Raw genomic sequence first — 7,428 nt, 5'->3', positions numbered from 1 at the left:
AATTTACATCAAGCCTTTTCATAGAACAGACAATAAGATTTGTACATGCAAAAAAAAAAAAAAATCCTTTAAGTTATCAATACAATGTGAGAAAACTTTACTTTTATAACTAAAGTTGCACAATTATACCAACTCTATGGTGGCTGGGTTGTAAGGTGTGTGGCTGGTGTTTTGGAAGTCGCGAGTTCAAACGACCCAATGGGAATAATACTTTTTTTTTTTTGCCATACAATCTTCCTAATACTATTATGTAGGTTTGTGTGTGTTTTTTTATTCATTCTTTGGTTTTATAGATGACATACATATTGACTCCTTTTACCGGTCCTTAATTAGGCTCTGGGGAAGCAATGGTGGTGGTGGTGGTGGTGGTGGTGGTGCATTTAAAACTAAACCAAAAATCACCAGTTCTGGACGCGTCAAATATCATATCCGCTTAATGTGTCTACAACCTAATTACTTAAAACTACACTATTTAATTCATTCATATCATGTGCATATTGGTCATTATGCTCATACAACCGACATCAAAATTTATTTTCATTATTAGAATCATACATTTCATCAAGTAATACAGATACAAAGAGATTTTCTTTCTGAGAAGACCGTTAGTATTGGCTTGCAGGCAGGCAGGCAGGCAGGCATTTGAGGGTTATTATTTCGCCTGTTGATTGGGGGGAGGGTTGATGTGTTAGGGGGTTTTCGGTTAGATGTGGTGGTGGTGATTGGTGGTGGTGATTGGTGGTGATTGGTGGTGATTGGTGGTGGTGGTGTGTGGTGGTGGTAGTAGGTGGGAGTTGGGGGTGGGGGGGGGGGGGGAGGGAAGGGGAGGGGAATGATGGTCTGTGGATTCCTTCTCCGTACCCTTTACATATAAGCAAAAATATGCCTTCTTGTGGGTATAGAAACATTAACACAAATTATATCAGTAACTGATATTGTAGCCTTTTAAACAGAAAAGATTTGTACATACAAATACTTTTTAATTATCATTTATTTGTGGAAATGGCATTTACGTCATTAAATTGATACCTCAGCATCAAGCTAGTGTCCTGCAGCAGTGGTCCAGTGGTAAAGTGTATATAAGTGATGCGTATTCTTGGAGTTGCGAGTTCAAACCCGGATTAAGCTATATATATATATATATACAACATGTTTTGTTTTGGTTGTTTGTTTTTGTATAAAGCCTCACACAATATCTATATTAAGCGAGTTTGTTTTAAACATGACATACATATTAATTCATTTTACCAGGCCTTATTCCACACAACTCCGTGAATTTCCCGTGGAGCCAGCCATTCAAACAAAAACAAACGAAACAAAACAAAACAAAACAAAAAACATTATTGCCAACAGCATTTGGTGTTCCCAGGCGGTCACCCATCCAAGTACTAACCAAACCCAACGTTGCTTAACTTCGCTGATCGGACGAGAAGCGGTGTTCTCAACGTGGTATGGCCGTTGGCATGAGACTGCCTACACATTGTGGCTAATAACCAACTCTTTTAAGTCATCGCGGCAGGATACGGACCTGCTTGTGGTGTCTTAATGGTAATTGTATCCTAACATATTTTTGTCTCCTTGGCATGGATATTTAACATCGTTTATTCAGTCTTGGGTTTATGTTCTTTCGCCATTTACAGACATTTTACATCTACCTACTTCCTCAGCCTGCCCTGCCAATTTCTAATGAATTTGTGGATTTTCTTTTGTAATACAAACATGTGTGTGCTCATCTGCTCTTCAGTTTTTATGATATTTGTCTCATCTGTCCTGCTTTATGATACTTTTACAAAGAACATGAACAAATGCTTCTATTTTAGAGAAGATATGGGATCCAGGTTTCGGAGCCGTAAAACCAACCGTCGTGATTGGTGGACGAGTTGCCAGGTTGCAGCTTCTGTACCGTGCCGGCACATAAATAGGTTCGGCTCAAGCGGCGGCAGCATCATTCCCCCGTGACTGTCTGAGCGTCTCTCATCACCTTGGTTGGTTCATCATCATCATGGTAGAAGCAAAGCCTACCAAGAAGGCTGCGGCTGCTGCTGCTGTGGTGGCCACCACCAGGAAACCTCGCGTCCAGGTTGCTCACCCGAAAACTAGTCAAATGGTTCTAGCCGCGGTCGCAGCACTCAAAGACCGTAAGGGCTCGTCTCTACAAGCAATCAAGAAGTACGTTGTTGCCAACAACAAAGTCGAGGCTGCCAAGATCGCCATTTACATCCGAAGATTTCTCAAGAAAGCAGTGGCTGACGGCATTCTTGTTCAGACCAAGGGAAGTGGAGCTAGTGGATCATTCAAGCTGGCCGTAGCAGAGAAGAGGGCCGTTCTAACTCCCAAGAAAGCCACCACAACCAAGAAACCATCTACAGCAGCAAAGAAGGCCGTGGTAACTCCCAAGAAAGCCGCCACAAGCAACAAACCACCTACAGCCTTGAAAAAGAAGCAGCAGCAGCAGCAGCAGCTTGTTGTTGGGAACAAAAAGCCCAAAATAAAGAGAGCTTCAAAATCTCCCAAACCACCCAAGGCAAAGAAAGCTGTCAAAAAAACAACAAAGGCAAAATAAACGACGACATGCAAGCAGCATGAATACACATGACAATAAACATCCAGGCCTCCCCCCTCAGTGGAGGGGCCTCATATGATTCCAAAAAAGAGTTTAGTTTTGTAGACAAATAAATCATTACTTTTGGGGTAGATTTACTCTGTATATTATATATATATATATATATATATATATATATATATATATATATATATATATATATATATATATATATAATATACATCTATATTATATATATATATATATATATATATATATATATATATATATATATATATATATATAATATACATCTATATTATATATATATATATAATATACATATATATATATATATATATATATATAATATATATATATATATATATATATATACATGGGTGAGGTGATATGGTACCAAAGTTTTGGGTAAGGTGATTGACATTTACACAAGATAAAACACGAACCAATGGGAATAAAAACATAAGAATGGAAGTAACTGCAGAAGGCCTATTGGCCCATAACACAAGCACTTCCTCTTGATGCTTCTATATTGGTTCAGAGTCTTGAAGCTATAATAATAATAATATATTATATATATATATATATATATATATATATATATATATATATATATATATATATATATATATATATATATATATACACACAAAACTAAATAGTCTTGTTAGACAAATTGCCCCTATTAGAGGCAAGTTGACTAACAAGCCGAATGACTGGCAATTGTTTTGAATTTGAGTTAAATCTAACATAGAAATGTAATCAAACCTAACCTAACCTATGCTAACCCAAGCTAAGCTAACCTAACCTAACCTAAGCTAACCCAAGCTAAGCTAAGCTAACCTAACCTAACCTAAGCTAAGCTAACCTAACCTAACCCAGCAATTCATGATCTTAATATAATACTGTTAATTGGATAAACCAATTTGGAAAGAAATGTTCGAAAATAACAAAATTAACTGTGCTTGTTAGGAAAATTGGGCCTTGCATACTTGTCCCAATAGTGTGGTTCTCGCTTTTAGGTACGACATAAACGTATACCTAAGTTGAGAGAGAAAAAGATTCTCACTCAAACATGCATATCGATTGCCAGTCCTGAATTCTGGGTAGATATTCGTGTCCTCCCTTTTCATTTACCATCATTTGGATACTATCAAAACAGCTCTGAGAAGGATAAAATGAATAAAACGGGTAGCTCACTCATGTAAAAAGGAAGAGTTGGGAAAGATCTCTCTCTCTCTCTCTCCCCCTCACACCCCCCCCCCCCCCCACCAATGATCCTGCTCTGCTAGTATATAACGTAACAAACCTTCCCCCCCCCCCCCCCCCAATCAGAGTCCCTTTAAGCATGCGAGGATAAAAAATAGATTTCATAAGACCCAATGTGCTAGCTGATATCAAAACAATTTATGTTATCGTCTATTAAGCCCTTCAGTAAAAAAGTATAGGGACCTAATTAGGTCCCGTTTTGAGGTGGTGGTGGGTGGAATCGATGGATTAGCCAAGCTCTTATCCGCCGAATCCGTAGAGGGTACGACCCTGGCGCTTCAGAGCGTACACCACGTCCATGGCAGTGACGGTCTTCCTCTTGGCGTGTTCCGTGTAGGTTACAGCATCACGGATGACGTTCTCGAGGAACACCTTCAGGACGCCACGGGTCTCTTCGTAGATGAGACCCGAAATACGCTTGACGCCGCCACGACGAGCTAAGCGACGAATAGCGGGCTTGGTGATGCCCTGGATGTTGTCACGTAGCACCTTACGATGACGCTTGGCGCCACCCTTTCCGAGTCCCTTGCCTCCCTTGCCGCGTCCAGTCATGGTGTTGTAGTTGTGTGAATCGAATTGACGAATGCCCGCACGATTTCCCGACTATATCCCATCAAGCGGACGTACTAGTAGCATTGCAACTCCTGCCTGCCCTTACTTTACGCTTGTGGTCGAATAGACACGGCTTTCTCACAACGCTTTCAAAACTGCAGTTGCCTACTCGTCTGTTTCACGTCCCTGTGAAATGACTTTTGCACAAATCCAAAAAATAGAGCAAAATCAGCGATAATAGTGATTGAGGTGAGCCGCCTGTTGGCTGCAGCCAGAGGAAGGAGGGGAGGGGCAACGGGGTGACGTAGGCGAGTCGAGCAGCCAATGGCGCTCGAGCAAGCGCCTCGAGACGGCGTATATAAGCAAAAATTTTTCGGCGCCGGCCATCACAAACCACAGTTGTTCACCATGGCTCGCACCAAGCAGACTGCTCGCAAGTCCACGGGAGGCAAGGCTCCTCGTAAGCAGCTGGCCACCAAGGCAGCACGCAAGTCTGCTCCTGCCACAGGGGGTGTGAAGAAGCCTCACCGTTACAGGCCCGGAACGGTCGCCCTGCGTGAGATCCGTCGTTACCAGAAGAGCACCGAGTTGCTCATCAGGAAACTTCCCTTCCAGCGTCTGGTGCGCGAGATTGCCCAGGACTTCAAGACCGATCTTCGCTTCCAGTCGTCTGCCGTCATGGCTTTACAGGAGGCATCCGAGGCTTACCTGGTCGGTCTCTTCGAGGACACTAACCTCTGTGCCATCCACGCCAAGCGTGTCACCATCATGCCAAAGGACATTCAGCTTGCTCGCCGTATCCGTGGAGAGCGTGCATAAGCTAAATCGACCACCCTAGTATACACCAAACTCGGCCCTTCTCAGGGCCAAAATATCCTTCTAAGGAGATTTCAGACATTCCTAGCATCAGTCATATGAATTAACCTTCATCTACACATATAATAAATAAATAAATAAATAAATAAACAAATACACTAATTTAGGTGTCATACATACACGTGATATCAATAAATCAAGTCATTTGTAGTACAACCTGTTCTCTTACAAACAAAACGCCGTCGCTTTTCGCTCTTATGCACTGTCAAGGATCACCCACCCCCCCCCCCCCCAAAATAAAAATTGTCATACTGTACTAGAAATAAAAGCAGCTTGTATAAGTGACATACTGTCCAGTCCTGTTTTATTCTGTTTTCGGTCCTCTGGCTTAATCTGTTAAGTTAGGAGATGACATTTTAAATTAACCGTTTTCTTGACATTTTCAAACCTAAGAGGGTGGCCTGCATAGTAATCCTAATGTGGAACATAACAATGAATCTCTAATCTCTAGAAAAAAGATACCGAGTGCTTATATGTGTTGAGAGAGAGAGAGAGAGAGAGAGAGAGAGAGAGAGAGAGAGAGAGAGAGAGAGAGAGAGAGAGAGAGAGAGAGAGAGAGAGAGAGAGAGAGAGAGAGAGACACAGACAGACAGACAGACAGACAGACAGACAGACAGACAAGACAGACAGACAGACAGACAGACAGACAGACAGACAGACAGACAGACAGACAGAGACTGAGAGAGAGAAACACACACAGACAGTTTCATAAATATTCTCATTTTATAGCTATTTGCTTTCAGTGACAGAGGTTTTTGTTATAATAGTATTGGTGTCTAACACTCACAATCTCTTTAGAAATTAAAGTGTGGCTCCAATGGAGCCGAGTTTGTTGGTTTGAGGCCAAGCCACCACCACAGGGCAGTAAGTAAGCCGTTTACTTGGAGGAGGTGTACTTGGTGACGGCCTTAGTGCCCTCAGAGACGGCGTGCTTGGCCAGTTCTCCGGGCAACAGGAGCCTTACAGCCGTCTGGATCTCCCGACTGGTAATGGTGGAACGCTTGTTGTAGTGGGCCAGGCGAGAAGCCTCGGCGGCGATGCGCTCGAAGATGTCGTTCACGAACGAGTTCATGATCGACATGGCTTTGGAAGAGATACCAGTGTCGGGGTGGACCTGCTTCAGCACTTTGTAGATGTAGATGCTGTAGCTCTCCTTCCTCCTGCGCTTCTTTTTCTTATCGCCCTTGGCAATGGCCTTCTGGGCCTTTCCGGCCTTCTTGGCAGCCTTTCCAGATGCCTTGGGTGGCATGATGATGCTCGTGCTGGCTGGCGTTGCGATACAATAATGAACTTTTGCGCGAGTCGAGCTTTCCTTTTATATCCCGCTCGCGACTCAGCTCAGAGCGGGTCGCGTGGCGGAGCGCGCTGATTGGTCAGTGGCGGACTCCCTTGATCCTGAGCGGGGTATATAACACGAAGCTCGATCTGCGGGCCGGCATTAAAACACCACAAACCCACAACAGCAGCAGCAATGTCAGGACGCGGCAAGGGAGGCAAAGTGAAGGGCAAGTCAAAGTCTCGCTCCAGCAGGGCCGGACTTCAGTTCCCCGTGGGCAGAATTCACCGTCTGCTGCGTAAGGGCAACTACGCCGAACGCGTCGGTGCTGGCGCTCCTGTCTACCTGGCAGCCGTCATGGAATACCTCGCTGCCGAAGTTCTCGAGCTCGCCGGTAACGCCGCACGTGACAACAAGAAGACCCGTATCATCCCACGTCACTTGCAGTTGGCCATCCGCAACGACGAAGAACTCAACAAACTTCTGTCTGGCGTAACCATTGCACAGGGAGGTGTTCTTCCAAACATTCAGGCAGTTCTTTTGCCAAAGAAGACAGAGAAGAAGTAAGCACTTCTGCCACCCACCGCGACAAATACCATAACCAGGCTCCATCCGGAGCCACACACACTTTAATAGAGAGATTCAAGTAGACAATCAACTTTCAAACATTAATAATAACATTTATATTGATTTCATTTGGAATGTGTACATAACAAACAAACAAAACAAAATTATAGGGGATATTCAGCATCACTTGGAATATTAACCAATCATATAAATCCAATATATATTTTATATTTTACTTTAAGCGAGGGTTAAGCGAGGAATTCATATTCTATCCATTTTTAATCATACAAATGAACAAAAGCAATTCTTCACTAGACGTAATGAA

At 43.1% G+C, this 7,428-nt stretch overlaps 1 non-coding gene across 1 annotated transcript; it reads right to left on the bottom strand.

The window, feature by feature from the left end:
* Positions 1-1,344: 1,344 nt before the first annotated feature.
* LOC138361287 (5S ribosomal RNA) lies at positions 1,345-1,463 on the bottom strand. The gene has a single exon (XR_011226904.1). It is a non-coding gene; the product is annotated as a 5S ribosomal RNA (ribosomal RNA).
* Between the last annotated feature and the right edge of the window lie 5,965 nt (positions 1,464-7,428).

Source organism: Procambarus clarkii, unplaced genomic scaffold (assembly GCF_040958095.1).
Source record: "Procambarus clarkii isolate CNS0578487 unplaced genomic scaffold, FALCON_Pclarkii_2.0 HiC_scaffold_281, whole genome shotgun sequence".
Classification (NCBI taxonomy): domain Eukaryota; kingdom Metazoa; phylum Arthropoda; class Malacostraca; order Decapoda; family Cambaridae; genus Procambarus; species Procambarus clarkii.
This window is presented reverse-complemented; position numbering and strand designations above follow the sequence as displayed.